The sequence below is a fragment of the Lissotriton helveticus genome, chromosome 2_1 (genome assembly GCF_964261635.1).
Source record: "Lissotriton helveticus chromosome 2_1, aLisHel1.1, whole genome shotgun sequence".
In the NCBI taxonomy this organism is placed as follows: domain Eukaryota; kingdom Metazoa; phylum Chordata; class Amphibia; order Caudata; family Salamandridae; genus Lissotriton; species Lissotriton helveticus.
In genome coordinates, this window is record NC_136059.1 from 431753279 (window position 1) to 431769677 (window position 16399).

Below are 16399 nucleotides of genomic sequence, written 5' to 3' on the forward strand. Positions count from 1 at the left end.
TCCACAAAGCAATCCCAACAAACGTACCTATTCATAAGAACCCTCAAATCTACATGCTCACCGCTTGGTAAAAAACTAGAACCTACTTTAAAATGTCAATAAGAAAAAAAACTCCTTTCAAGGGCAATTTTTGGTACACTGTTACCCAATTAAAACCACTCCTGATGACTCGGACTGAGCCCCAGCCGAAAATATGACGCTATTTGTACTGAGCCAAACAGGCTCTTCATCTGAACTTTGGCCTTGGCTGGGCAGGACGGAGATTTTAAATAAAAGGGGACAATCTGCTCATGGTTCAGTCCTGACACCAAGTGTGAGGGTCAGTTATTTCAGTGCTGCGGCACAGTCGCCCTAATCCAAGGTCTCCCCCAGTTCTGAGGATGCCCCAGCACTGGTACACATTAGCGACGAGGATGAACACCGCTAGCAGTAGAAGGAGTTGCATGCTGCGTGCGGGGCTGCTGCGGTCCTGACACAGTGAGCAAGTTATTTCAGTTCCGTGGCCTGGGGGGGCCTAATACAAGGTGTCCCCCAATTCTGGACCTGCACCAGTACACTATTGAAGAAATCCCATCTCCTCAATGTTATTGTCACGTCTTCCATGAGGAATCTCCATGCCCACAGCCTGCTAGGTTGAACTAGTTGCTAGAGGACTGATGACTCATCGTAGTTATTATTGCTGTGCCATCCATGACTGTCACTGAATAGGAGGTGAATTAAAGGATCACTTACCAGCACCAAGTGTTCTGAGGTGGCACTGCGGCAGCAAGGTGCAGTACAATCGCACCCCCTTCCACTCCCCCGGCCCCGAAGTAAATGCATCACATGACTAGAATAGAGGAACCAGTTACTTTCACAAACTATGGTAGGAACAATACATTGAAAGCAATTCCTATTGATAATTTTGAACAGAAACAAGTCAATTAATATGTGTGTCACACCCAATGGTCAGCTGTCAACAATTCTATACTCTTCTGTATCCTGTTACCTGCGAGGCCCTGTCTGGAAAACAAAATTGTAAAGTGACAACCCCCTAATTTCCTATCATCTTTTTCATTGCAATTATGCTCAGATCCATGCTTGAAAACCCTACTTAAACAAACCTCAGTGCACTGAATCAGTGCACTTTGACAAAACAACACCGTTGCTGGAGAAAGATTTCATTACTTAAATTGTGATATGTGATTGCTCTAGTTAGAAATGTCAGAAATCAGAATCAGTTCTAGGGAACATTAATCAGCACGCGCTTGTTGGCCAGAGATGCTCTGCTTGGTGCGCGCACTCATGCTCTAGGACGATGGCCTCCTCACTGTCACTGCAGACTCTAACTTTCACTCTCACACGCACACTGATCACACACACAAACACTTTCACCCACAGACACAGACACACACTTTCACCCACAGACAACCACTCTCACCAATACGCACAACTTTCACTCTCACACGCACACTGATCACACACACAAACACTTTATCTCACAGACACAGACCCACACTTTCACCCATAGACACCCACTCTCACCAACGTGCACAACTTTCACTTTCACATGCACAGTGATCACACACTGTAAGAACTGGGGTCACCAGTTGACTCGGGGGTAGCCTGGCACGAGCAGGTAGGCACCCGAAAGCTCAGGTGTTAAGTGACTATACAACACACACACCCACTGAGACAATAAGTGCACACACAAAGATGGAGACCACAACAGTGAGCTTGAGTAAAAATCAAATCAAGTTCAAGTTCAAGTTCATAAAGCTTTATTCGAAGTGTAAAAACAATTCATAAAAGCATGTACAATAAAATCACAGTTTAAAATTCATAACAATTACACTTTTGAAAGAAGCAATATTGAAAGTTAGTTTAAAAATCATTAAAAAATTTCGAAAGTGCATTTGAGTTAAAATAACAGTTAGAAATTAATTTTATCAATACAAACTATAACTATTCAATTATAATGAACCTTCTCATTCTCAGTATTGCTCTAAGATACATGGTTAGGGTATTAATAGTGTAGTAATCATCCAATGACCTTAACCTATTATACGCTTCTCTTGACCCTCTCACTCCCGAGGATAGCAAAAGAGGTCTCAAAATTTGTCGCCGTGGATGGGAGTAAAAGATGGAGTATCGGGTACAATGAATATTTGATTGGAATGATACCTCATCACATGGACAAGTTATTTTTTCTCTCGACCAATCATTACACCTTGGCAGGGTTATTAGTCTATAAAAAGTTTCAAAACGAAAATATGTTAAAAGCCTGCGAAAGAAGAAAGGTTGATCTACTACAAGATACAGCTGAATATTTCCATGCAATGTAACATCATCATGGTTGGTGACTGATATCGTGCTCCTTTCCTTGTTCCATCTTTTCATTTCAAGGTGTTCCAACAAGGTTTTCTTTAAAACAGATCATGATACAAGGTCCATGGTAGTTGGGGTTGAGAAGTATTCAGGGTGACCAATTTCAGATACTGAGGGGCATATTATCAAGGGCTTTATCTCCGCTTTTTTGGCTTTAAAAGCCAAGAAAGCGGAGATAAAATTATCTCCCTATTACCAAGCTGTCGCTAACACCAGTTAGCGACAGCTAGAAGGAGATAGCGACCATCTTGGGCCCCACTTTGCATGTCAGTGATATTTATCACTAATGACATGCAAAGTGGGCGTGCCAAGATGTTAGCGACTGGAAACAGTCGCTAACATCGCTATCTCCTATTACCAACTTTTGGAGATATTCGCGCTAAGCGCGAATATCTCCAAAAGCTAACACCTGCCCAGGAGCAGTTCTTAGCCATGTTATCCAATGGGAGGTGGATAACATGGCTAAGAGCATTTACTCGATAATGCATGAATATCGCTGAGTTTTCAGCGATATTCATGCATTGCGGCCGTTTTTTATCGCATTTGCGATAAACCTTGGTAATAGCAAGGTTTATCTGCGATAAAAATCGCCGATTTGCGGCGATAATTTTTGTCTCTAAACAAGTTAGAGACAAAAATTATCTCTATTGGTTGGTAATATGCCCCTATATTTTTTATGTAAGATAACCATGAGAAGCTCCCTAGGTGGCCTAGACCCTATCTTTTTTGCAAAGTTTAGGAGTGCTCCAGTTGCTTTGTTAAAAGCGAAAGCCCTCGCTTTTACAGCGGGCTTCCAGGTGCCTTGTCTATCAAAATGCACTCCTAAATTACAGAATATGTCCGCTAACTCAACGCGCCTATCTTCTAGGAAAATCATACAGGGAGCTCTTACTTTATTCAAACCACATGACATAGTAAATGTCTTAGAAACATTTATGTGTAGCCCCCTGTCGCTCATATAGTGTGAAAATGTTTCCACTGCCTTTTGCAGTCCCCTCTTTGTCTGTGATAAAATCGCCGCGTCATCAGCGTAAAGGAGTATGGGAATGGGTCTTCCCTTAATTACTGTAAGTAATTAAGTAATTGTAATAATGTTGTGTAAGAAAGGAACCCACGTCATTTATATTTAAATTAAAAAGCAGGGGTGCAAGAATGCACCCCTGTCTTACTCCTCTGTGTATCCGGAAAAAATCTGTGCATTCCCCTTTATTGCCATATCTTACTCGTGCACCAGCCCCGAAGTAAAGTTCTTTGATGAAAATAAGTATCCTGTTATCCAGCCCAATGTTCGTTAGAGTCTGCCACAGAATGTCATGCCTTACGCAATCAAATGCAGAACTAAGGTCTACATATGTTACATATAAGTTGATTTTTTTGGCATGTATATATTTAGAGGTAATGAGGGAGAGATTTAGACCTTGCTCTATTGTCCCTCTCCCCTTCCTAAATCCGTATTATAATGTGGATAAAACATCGTGGTCCTCAAGCCATTCTTGTTTACGAGCAAGAATGATCCTGCCCGCCATTTTCATTAGGCCGTCTAAAAGCGAAATGGGCCGATAGCAGACAGGATCATTCCTATCCTCCTTTTTATATATGGGGACCAGGACTGCTTCTTGCCAGGTCTTCATAAAACCAATTTGAGTTGAGCAATTTAATACTTTTGTGAGTATTGGGACCCAGATGTCAGGGAGGTTTTTAAAAACATCAATCGGGACACAATCCGGACCGGGGGCTTTGCCCGCGGGGCTTTCCCTTAATGCTTTTTGAACCTCCTCCATTCCAAACTGAATATCTATTGGGAAGGAAACACCTGTATTTTCTGCTATTTATGTTAAAGGAGGTAACTCCTCTAGGCCAGCTGGAATACTATAAAGAACCTGGAAGTGTTTCACCAATTCCTGTGCTGATATTGCGTTGTCTATGCGGGGACCCAACCGTTCTTGGTAGAACGGTGCATTTACGGCCTTCCAAAAGGCAACATTATCCTTTTGTTCGGACGCCGACTGCAAAGCAGACCACGCTCCATCTTTAAGATCTTTTTTCCTATTAGTAAGGGCTCTAAGATATCTATGTCTTGCGGATTGAATCTGCGTTCTGTTAGATGGACTAGAGAGTAAAACTTTTTTAAGTGCAGAAAGAGCATTTGTACAATTTGCATCAAATCATCCAGGGAAGCCCTTAGCTGTATTACGGGGAATTCTAGTTAAAAGCTCTTTGATACAGGAGCAAATTTTATTGAAAGATCTAAGTACAGAGGTAGGATCTTCTTCTGAGGCGAGACATGAATTAATTTCTTTAAGGGTACTAGTTATCAGACTTTGTGTACATTTTTCTGGGATTACCTTCTCCCACTTAATACAAAACCCATTTTGTTTCCCAAGAATAGGGTTCAAATCATAGTGAGTGAGGTCAGTTTGAGCCTGGTTACTAGCGTCGAAATTATAGGTAACCGGAATAGGATATTGGTCACTCATACCAGTAATAACGATCTCCCAGTTAGTAACTAGCGCAGCATATCTGGATGAAAAGAGTGCAAAATCTATAATTGATTTTGCGCCTCTACCATTAAAGGTAGGACTGAATGTTTTAGGTGGGGTACAAAGCTCATTAATAAAGTCTAAGGAATGATCTCCCATTATGTTATTCAGTAAATCCCCAATCTTTGTATGGCAGAAGTGATGTAATATCACCCCCTGATCTTCATCCTCCAAACCACATACCCCCTTTAAGCTCATTGGGCATATAGTAGAGTTAAAATCACCTACCCAAATAACAGTCATATCCCCTATTAGAGTTTCTTCAATGGTTTTCAGGGTGGCCGAATTTTTTTTAATAACTTTCTCTAGTTCTGGGATCGGTATATTATTATAAAAATTTATTATGACTTAATTTTTTTGGACACCCCAAGTAGTAATTAAAATTTGGTAGTAGTTGCTATCCATATAGCTTTTTAGGACTGTTGGACCAGTAGTGATTGATAGAAACCGGGATAAACCTCCCTTAGGTCTACCTCGTCTACTAGGTATAGCTGGAGTAAAAAACGTTTTATAACCCAATAGGTGGGGTTCTTCAATTGCCCATGTTTCCTGGACGGCAATGATGGAATGGGTCATGTTGTTATCTGCCAGTGGGTATCGTTGATTTTTCCTGCAAGACCCGCCACATTCCAGGTAATAAACGAGCCTGGAATTTCCCTGGTTGGGGGAGATAGTGGATCATTTGAGAGTACTGGGGTCAAACCAGTTATGTTAGTTTGTAGTAAAGGACCCATTATGTCTCTGGTATTATCTCTAGGTTCAGGGTGAACTAAAAGTTGTTCACTTGGAAGATGTAATTGGGAAGAAGAGATTATCTCCCGGGGAATTCCCGGGGTACGTCAATTTATATCATCTAGGCCTAGGAGAGCATGATATCTTTGTGATAATGAGGGTGAAAATTGATGAACCTCTTGCTTTCTATGGTGTTGAGAATCCCATTGATATTTGGGTAATATCAGTGTCCTAGGGTAGAAGTAATTTAATTGCCGAAGCTGTATCCCCGGGTTCTCAATTTCCTGATACCAGTCATTTAGGTAGTTCATGACTCTAAAGTCTTTAAAGTTGATTATTATTACATCTCCACTGATGTCCTTTGGTCTCACACCCAACCATTTAGTTCTTCTCACATGGAGTATCTCTCCATTGATGTTAGGAGGAAGGGGTCTATTCCTTTTTAACCAATGTATAGATTTGTTTTAGAGGCTCCTATAGTCCTCAGATTGGCCTGGAAATAGTTCAGGAACCCCTGTCAGCACAGCAACATAGGGCACTGATTCAGGCGGAAGCATAATTTGAATCTCACGCCAAGTTCTGTTTGCTGCCCTATTTTGGGCAGTTGGATTGTTATTACCGGGTATAGGAATATCCTTGTTTTTATCCATATTGTCATCTATTCTAATTTTATTTCCCTCCTTAGGGTCGCTGTTTACTGGAGCAGTCATCTTGGCTTTAAGCCCAGTATTTTTTGGGCCTGGCTGGGTGTGAGATAGAGATGGAGGGTTTTTAAGCGCCAACTCAGGGTGTGGATATTGCGCTGTATTTATGTTTTCAGAAATAATTTTAGTTTTTTTTTTGGCCTTTAGTTGTTTTCCCTTGTAAGTTCTAAATTGGTTTGAGTAGTGCTTTCCAATTCTCCTAGCTTTTCTGTGATAGTGTTTAACCTGTGTACTATGGGTCATATTAATGATCTAATTGAATCCTCAAGGTTCCCAACTAATTCTTTAATTGAGGGGGATTGTACTATGTCATTTACTTGGGCCTTTATCTCATTTGATGGTCGATCTTTTTCTATATTATTAACATTCCCTTCTTTGATATCCGATTTCTTCCTATTCTTAGCACTTCTACCTTGGAATATATCCACCCCTTGTTTCCTCTTTCTGCGTGTGATCTGATTTTTAGAGGTTATGGGTGAAAGAGTAAGTGGTTGAGTTAATGTCAGTGAAGTGGTTTCCTCTAAGATCTCTTAATGGTGTTTCATTTTCTAAAAGATCTATTATCGGATCAGGTGAAAGAATCTGTTCCGGTAGTTGGAGGGGGATGTTAATATCACCTTCTTTGTCTTGGCCATCAAGTTGATGTAGGGGGGACCTAACCCTGTTTACTACCCCCAATGAGGCACTATTGTCTTTAGTCAGTGGTGGAGAAACTGACGTAGAGTGCAGAGAGGATAATTCCTGTGTATGTGTTACAGGGGGCATACGTGGGAGGGATACAAAAGATGGTAATAGGTAAGAGTCCTGGGAGTTGTTGGTTGTACCCGATAGGTTAATCATGGAAAGCGGGGGCAGTGACCCCACGGGTAGCGAGAAACGTCGCTCGGTTTGCTCGATTGCCGTAGTCACTACTCCAATAATCCTTTGAAGCATACGGTCAATTGCTGTCAAAGAGTGCGTGTTGGACTTTACAAGTTTAGCCGATTTTGAGGAAGGCATTATGATGATACAAAGAGGGCTGAATAAGCACTAAAAACCAAACAACTAATATATATAGTTCTTACTATGTGGTGCGGAGGAATCCTACGATAAAGTCAGCATAAATCGGGAACCAAGGGGGGTGGCCCAGCCCAGCCTCCTTCGGCCCCCGAACGGCCACAAAACGGCCCGCCCTTTGCCCGGGCTTCGCCCGGCATCCCGCGATGCGGGTGTCACGCGCTTTAATAGCACCTCCGGGGGCGGTGTCTGGCGGTGGCGGCTCCTGCCGCAATGGCCCAAGGGAAGCGTAGTCCTCCGCTCGGCGGCCGCAGGTGTCAGGAGCGGCGGCGGGAGGACTACGTCACTGGTAGTGGTTGGCCCGGTGTTGCAGCTTTGGGGGTGAGTAGCGAGGCAAAGTCCCAGCAAGGAAAAAGGAAGACACCCGCTCAACCGGTGTCGCGCGCTTTAATAGCGCCTCCGGGGGCGGTGTCTGGCGGTGGCGGCTCCTGCCGCAATGGCCCAAGGGAAGCCTAGTCCTCCGCTCGGCGGCCGCAGGTGTCAGGAGCGGCGGCGGGAGGACTACGTCACTGGTAGTGGTTGGCCCGGTGTTGCAGCTTTGGGGGTGAGTAGCGAGGCAAAGTCCCAGCAAGGAAAAAGGAAGACCATTTTATCTAGAGCGGTGCATCAAGGGTGAACATTTCATTAGATTCCTTCCTCCAGAGAGCAATTCAGTATTCAATATAACCTGTCGCGGTAACCTTAGCATTAATCACAGGCAGAACATTTCATTAAATCATTTCACCCAGAATAACCATTTCCTTGAAGTAGCAAAGGGGTAAGTCAATAAGCAATATAGCACCCCTCCTATAATTATTCCATGAAGCCCGCCCCTGAAAGAAATTCAGTCCAAGGCATTCCATTAACAGTTCAGTTAGCAGGCATAAAACATTTCCCTATATCACGGTAGGCATTCAGGTACGATGTGCTCCTCCTCAAGAATAGGCAAAGCCCCCAAGCAAAGGTACTTTATAACTCAGCCATTAACTCAGGCATCAGGCAACTTGAAGCAGCACTTCCTTATGCAGAACCAGACCCCTTAGCCAGGGTTTAACTTTCCTTAGCTAAGGACCCGCGGTGGCTTTTGGGGGCCCTAGCCCAGTTCAGGGCCTTCCTCGGCTAGATCAGGGCCAACGGGACCCAGTCCCCAATTTTCTGTCTTCTGCGGCAGTTAATGAAGGCCACCGGGCCTAACAACAGGCTTTCACCGAGGGGAGGGGCGGTTCCGGGGCCTCCTGCTCACTCCGGGGAGGCCCTGCATCTACCAGGATCTTCCGCCCTCCCCTGGGATTTACCTGGGCACTTCGGGCCTCCTCCGGGCCCCTTGCGCTGATTCCCGAGGGAGGTGGGGACGTGGCGCCCCTCCCACGGTCCCCTCGCTGCTCGTAGGACCGGTCCCAGGCCTCAGAACCAGTCGGGGACCAGCAGCGTTTGCGGCGGCAGCAGGGCAGGCCCGGGCTTCTCTCAGCCTTCCCCAGGCCCGCGGACCACTCGCAGTAGGCGGAGGGGAGGCGCGCCCGCGGCCGCCAATGACAGCACGGCCCGCGAGGCGAGGCAGCCTCTCCTCCAGTCACAGACACTGATGGCAGGGGGCGTGGCCAATGACGCGGCCGGGCAGCCCCCCGTCACGTGAGGCAGGATCACAGCTTCAGGGCCTAGCGCGGCCTTCTCTCAGACGCGGCGGCCTACCTCAGGCTCTGGAGGCCGCCGCGGGAATCCCTCACTCTCTGGCCGGGCTGCGGCAGTGATAGCGGTCCCTGGGTACTCCGGAAAACAGCGCCTTCTCTTCCCACTCCTCCGGACGTAACGGCGGCCCTATCCTGGCACTGGGGGCCACCTGGGGGCAAAGCACAGCACATAACGGGACGAGGCAGGTGAGCGTTTGAGGGGGCGACACAGCGCTCTTCCAAGGTGCCTAGCGCCGGGGGTTTTACGGCGCTTGTGGGTCAGTCAGCAGGGCGCAAATGGCAGCGCTTCTCTGGGGCATTTACCACAGCGCTGCAGGCAGTTCAGTCAGTTCAGGAAGCTAGCGTGGGGTACAGCAATTCAGGCAGTCGGTGTTCCAGCGCTAGGTAGAGGGAGCGCTGACAGGCAGGCCAGGCAGTTAGGCAGGGGAGCAAGTCAGGACAGTGCAGGCCCAGATGGAGGAGGAGGGGCCCAGAAGTGGCACAACACAGTACCTGGTCGATCCCCCAGCGTCCCGGGTAACACCAGCAAGTAGGCTTCTCGGAGCTTAGTTGGTTCTGCGCCCTTATGAGGTGGTTTCTTGAAGGGGGGGGGGGTCTTGAGTTGGAGGCTTGGCAAGTTTCTCAGGTCACTGAAGATGATCCCTGGGTTCCCCTTCCCGCCGGGCCAGATCAGTGAGCTAGCCTAGGATACCTCACTCTACTTGGGAGGCAGCACCTCAGCCCTGTCACTCCCAGAGGCATAGGTCCTTGACTAGGCACTACCGCCTAAATCTCCTGCGTGGGTCCCCCAGGTCAGTGATGCCCCAACTGACTAAAAAAAGTTCCCTCCCTTGCTTATATATGCCCAGGTCAGGTGACCACTCTCCAAGGCGGCAAAAATAGGCTTCGCCTTTCTTCTGGAAGGTTCCAGGAGCTTCCCCACTCTACCTATGGGCAGGCTATGGCAGGCTGGCATTGCAACAATGTATGGGGTCCCAGCCAGCTCCTGGCAACTAGGGTGCTACTAGAAAAAGACCACGCTGCAGTAGCAAGGGCCCGTGGCAGCCATGTTTGGAGTAGAGAGCACCTGCACCTTAACATGGATTGGCCATGGAAAGGTGCCCGGAAACCTAAGGGCCAACAAAAAGAAGGTGGGAAAAATGAGGCAAGGGTGAAAGAAAATTGGGAAATACCACCCTAGGGCTGACAGGTCTAAAGAGCCAAAAGAGGGGAGAGCTACCCAACCTCTAGGGAGTTCTCGTCACTAAGGCGGAAAAATCGTGAGAGACCGTCACCATTAAGGACACCTCTAGTCCTGACATTGTCCTGGCTTTGCCCCCGGGCTATCGCCTTATAGGAATTAGCCGCGAGGGATTGAAACCCGGCGGTGGTGTTGCCGTAATCTCACGGAATCACTTAACTATCACTTCTAGGAAAATTTCAAATATAGGGCCTATAGAAGCACTCTATTTTTCCATTTCTGAGGCATCTGTTGCCATATTTTCTGGCATTCTGGTATATAGTCCCCCGAACGCCCCCCAGCCCGCAATGACCTCATTTATGGCCGCCATCGCTGACCTGTCTCTTAAGCACCCTTATTTTATTGTATTAGGGGATTTTAACCATCACGTTGACTCACATGATTGTATATGTGCTAAAAATCTTCTTGACGCCATGCAAGGCTTGAATCTTTCCCAATGGGTTAGTGGTCCTACCCATTCTGCAGGACATACCCTTGATTTGATTTTTTCCAATTTGCCTGACCTTAAAATTCTCTCCTCTATGCCTCTCACATGGTCCGATCACTATCTGATTCCGTTTGTGGTGCTTATATCTAAGCCACCTAGGATGGAACCTACTTGTAGAGGAAAGGGCAGAAAATGGCACAAAGTCACCTGTAAACCTCTAGAACAGAGGTTTAGTAGGTCCTCGGTTTTACCCGTCGTTGATCTTAATGAATGTGTATGCACCCTTAATAAAGATCTCTCTGCTGCTATTGAACAAATTGCCCCCTTGAACAATCTTTCCTCTTTAAGATCTAAACCCTCGGCCCCATGGTTTACACTGACGGTACGGGAAAACAGAAGCAGGTGCAAAAAACTGGAGCGTTCATGGCGCTGGACATATGACCCAGCGGCTAAAGCCCTCTATATATCAGCTCTTAAAGAGTTTCACAAACTCAAACGTACTGCCATGAAACAGTACTTTGCGGATAAAATTAAAAGTGCAGAAAATTCCACCAAAGACCCTTTTCAATATTGTTAAGGAGTTTGCCAATCCTTCTGCATTAGCCTGTCCTGTTACCCCGAGCCAATTGCTTAGTGAGGGACTATCTGATTTTTTTTACGAGAAAATCATGAAGATCACTGCAAACATCCATCAGAACCCCGTAGCAACAACCCCAGCTTATGACACCAGCAGTGCGGAAATGCTCACCTCATTTAAGCCACTGACTGAAGATTACGCTTTGGCCTTGTTTTTGAAATGTAAATCGGGCTCTCCACTTGACCCAGCCCAGCTCATATCCTGAATGACATAGCTCCACTACTGATTAAGCCCTTGTTAGAAATCTGGAATTTTTCTTTGCATTTTGGCCTTTTCCCCTCCTTGTGGAAACAGGCACTGTTGATACCAATTTAAAAAAAACCTGGTGCAGATCTACTATGTTTTAATAATTACCGCCCCATTTCACTTCTCCCTCAAGCCAGCAAAAGTGTTAGAGAAGGCGGTACAAGAGCAATTGTCTGAATATTTAGAAACTAATCACCTGCTTCATGACACCCAGTCAGGATTCAGGCCTGATTTTAGTACAGAATCAGCCCTGCTGGAAGTGTCTGAATCAATTCGCGAATGTGTGGATAGGGAAGAGGAGGCCATGCTGGTCCTCCTCGACCTATCCGCAGCATTTGATACCATCTCGCATGACACTTTACTGAACCGCCTTCATGAGGTGGGCATTGGTGGAATTCCGCTAGCTTGGGTGAAATCTTTCCTGACAGGCAGGTTTCAACAGGTCTCCCTCTGACCCTTTATTTCTACAAAGAAACCATTGAGATGGGGGGTTCCGCAGGGATCTGCTCTTAGACCGCTCTTATTTAATGTGTACCTTATGCCACTGGCAGAGCTGGTTGAATCTTGGGGCGTCAGAGTGATCTTTTACCCTGATGACACTCAGCTTGTGTTTTCCTTTAAAGATCACTCTGATAGCTCTCTGGCCCGCTTTCGCCTCTGTCTGGTAAACATTGCCTCTTGGATGGCCGCCAACAATTTAAAATTGAATACTGACAAGACGGAGGTCTTATTTTTTAATCAGAAATCTATTATTCCCTCCAACATTTGGTGGCCATCTCAACTTAACCCTCCTCCGGTGCCAGTTCAAGTTGCCCGTAATCTGGGCTTTCAATTTGATACAGCTCTCTCCTGCAAGACTCAAATTAATAAGGTTTCATCTTCCTGTTTTGGAAAACTCCGTATGATTAAAAAAATCATTCCTTTCCTGCCTTTTGAGTCCCGCAGAACTGTAGTACACGCCCTAATTACGTCCCATTTGGACTATTCAAACAGTTTGTATGTCGGAGCCCCTGCGTATCTCATTAACCGTCTACAAACAGTGCAAAATTCGGCGGCCCGACTTATTTGTAACATTCCCTATCGCCACTCGATTTCACCTCAGCTGGCCAAACTACACTGGTTGCCGGTGAGATACCGCATTCAGTTCAAGGCTCTGGTTCTTGCTTTCAAAGCTCTTAATGGCCGTGGCCCTGCATACTTAAGGCAGAGAATCAGGCTGACCCTTGCGACACGGGACCTAAGATCCAATCATCTTCGCCTTATGTTTTGCCCACGTTTCCGTCTGGCTCGTACAGGAGGTAGGGCTTTTGCCGTAGCCACCTCCAGATTGTGGAACTCACTTCCAGTGGAACTTAGATTCCTTACATCTGAGCCTGTGTTCCGAAGGAAACTGAAAACCTGGCTCTTCTCTCTGATCTAGCCTTGTGGTACTCTTCTGGCTGACCCTCACTGACCTCACATGTTTCCAGCGCCGGGACACCCCCGTCGGGGGTAGCTGTCGCGCTCTACAAATTTCTAAATAAATAAATAAATAAAATAAATAAATAAATTGGCGTGGTCAGCTCCGGGCCGATGTTCCACCCTAAAGTCCATCCCCTGTAGGGAAATGGACCACCTTAGCAACTTGGGATTTTCGCCTCTCATCTGCATGGGCCAGCGAAGGGGTCGGTGGTCGGTTTGAATTAGGAAGTGAGAGCCAAAAAGGTATGGCCTCACCTTCTTCAAGGCCCAGACCACAGCGAAGGCTTCTCGCTCAATGGTACTCCATCGCCGTTCCCGAGGGAGGAGTCTTCTGGAGATGAAGGCCACAGGTTGGTCTTGGCCGTCATCATTGAGTTGCGATAGCACGGCGCCTACGCCATGCTCTGAGGCATCTGTCTGCATGATGAATTCTTTCTGGAAGTCCGGAGTGGCCAGCACCGGAGCGGTGCACATCGCACGCTACATTGTTTCAAATGCCTCCTGGCAAGCAGCCATCCAGATCACCTTGCGTGGCTGCTTTTTGGACGTCAACTCGGTCAAGGGGGCCACGATGGTGCCATATCCCTTGACGAACCTGCGGTAGTAGCCAGTGAGGCCGAGGAAAGCTCGGACCTCAGTTTGGGTCTTGGGGGGCTCCCAGGCCATGATGGTCTCAATTTTGGCCTGGAGGGGTTGCACCTTACCCACGCGCACCAGGTGTCCCAGGTAGACGACAGATCCCTGTCCAATCTGGCACTTGCTAGCCTTGATGGTGAGGCCAGCACATTGCAAAGCCTGCAGCACCTCCTGGAGATGCTGCATATGGTCCTCCCAGGTGCTACTGAAGACAGCTATGTCATCCAGGTACGCCGCTGAGAAGGACTTCAGGCCAGATAGCACCTGGTTCACCAACCGCTGGAAAGTGGCCGGAGCATTCTTAAGCCCAAAGGGCATCACTCTGAATTGGTAGTGGCCCTCGGGGGTGGAGAACGCTGTCTTCTCCTTCGCTCCATCGGCCATGGCAACCTGCCAGTACCCTGATGTCAAGTCGATGGTGCTGAGGTACTTGGCTGCTCCCAGCCGGTCAATCAGCTCGTCTGCCCGTGGGATCGGGTGAGCATCTGTCTTGGTGACAGAGTTCAATCCCGAAGTTCTGGTGTGGTGTCCGGCGGGGCCGCTTTTGGTACCAACACGACCGGACTAGCCCACGGGCTGCTGGAGGGTTCGATCACCCCTAGCTCCAGCATTTTGGCCACCTCACCCTGGATGCTGTTCTTCAATTTCTCGGACAGCTGATAAGACTTGGGTTTTACTGGCGGACTGTCCCCTGTGTCCACATCATGGGTACACAGATGTGTAATTCCAGGCGTGAGGGAGAACAACGAGGCGTGCTGTGCCAATACCTGGCGGCAGTCCCTCTGTTGCTCTGGGGTCAAGGATGGGGAGAGGACAACTCGCTTCACTGAACCATCCTTCTCCTGGGCCGCCAGAAGGTCAGGAAGAGGCTCACTCTCCTCCTCCTCACTCCCATCCATCACCATGAGGAGAGCGAGCTCTGATCGCTCATGGTGAGGCTTCAGGCGGTTGACGTGGAGCACCCGGTGGGGCTGACGGGGGGGGTCTTCAAGTCAACGATGTAGGTGGTCTGGCCCCGACGCTCCACAATCTCATACGGACCCGTCCACCGGTCCTGGAGGGCACTAAGCTCCCTAGGCTCCATGACCCACACCTTCTGTCCAGCGTCCAACTCCACCGTCCGAGCGTTGCGGTCATACCACTCCTTCATGACGGCTTGGCTAGCCTCTAAGTTGTCTGAGGCTTCCTTCCACAGCTTGGCCATCTGGCTACGGAATGCCAGCATGTAGCTGACGACATCACGGGGAAGCTTCTTCGAAGTCTTCTCCCACCCCTCCTTGACAAGGCTGAGGGGTCCCCTAACGGGATGGCCATAGAACAGTTCGAAGGGGCTGAACGCGACTCCCTTCTGTGGTACCTCGCGGTACGAAAACAGCAGGCAAGGTAGGAGGATGTCCCATTTCCGCCTCAAGTCCTCTGGCAGGCTGCGGATCATCCCCTTCAAGGTCTTGTTGAAGCGCTCTATGAGCCCGTTAGTCTGGGGTGGTAAGGAGTGGAGAACCGATAGGTCACTCCGCACTCCTTCCACATGGCCTGCATGTAGGCCGACATGAAGTTTGTGCCCCTGCCCGACACCACGACCTTGGGGAATCCCACTCGGGTAAATATCCCCATCAGGGCCCGCGCCACCACCGGTGCAGTAACGGTCCTCAGAGGAATAGCCTCTGGGTACTGAGTGGCGTGGTCCACTAACACCAAGATGAACCGGTGTCTCGCAGAGGTTGGAGGGTCCAACGGCCCAACGATGTCGATTCCGACCCGCTCAAAAGGGGTCCCGACCACCGGGAGCGGATCCAAAGGGGCCTTCACTTTGGTCCCTGTCTTGCCACTGGCCTGGCAAGTCTTGCAGGTCTTGCAGTAGGTGTCAGAGGCAACTCTCATCCTGGGCCAATAAAAATGTGGGACTAGCCTTGCAAAGGTTTTGTCCTGGCCCAGGTGTCCAACCAAGGGTATCTCATGCGCCAATTCCAACAAAAAGGCCCTCGAGGATCCATGCACCGGAACCTTAGGCTCACTGTAAAGGGGGCCATCCTCCCAGTACACATGAAAACTGCCGGTCTTCTGATCAGTTGCTTGGGCTTCGGCCTGTCGTCGCATGCCTTCAAGCGAGGGGCACTCCTTCTGCGCCCGACAGAATTCCTCCCGGGTAGGCCCTCCTTCCACATGCCACTCAGCAAGGGTCGGCAAGTCCCCCACGGGAACGACATTCACCTCCACGGACTCCAGGGGTACCTCAGCGGGCTCCCCATCTATCACACGGGGTGTGTCCTCCACCACACTCTCCTCTTCATGACCAGCATTGGGTTGTTCCGTTGTTTCAGGCTCCAACCCGGGTTGAGCTTCTTGCCGGGCAGCCATGGACCGCGTGACCACGCAAGTCCACCCTGGTAACCCCAGCATCTCAGTGTGAGCCTTAAACTCCACTTCCTTCCAGGCGGTGTGTTCCAGGTCATTACCTAGCAGACAGTCCACAGGCAAGGCAGGGCTTATCGCAACTCTTAACGGGCCTCGAACTCCTCCCCACTCAATGGGAACCTGAGCCACGGGATAGTAGCTCATACTGCCGTCAGCCAACACGGCCGGATGGAACACATCAGGTACTACCTGCTCAGGGGACACCAGCCGCCTAACTACGGTGGTCATGCTGGCACCTGTATCCCTCAGAGCGTCTACCTCCTCCCCATTG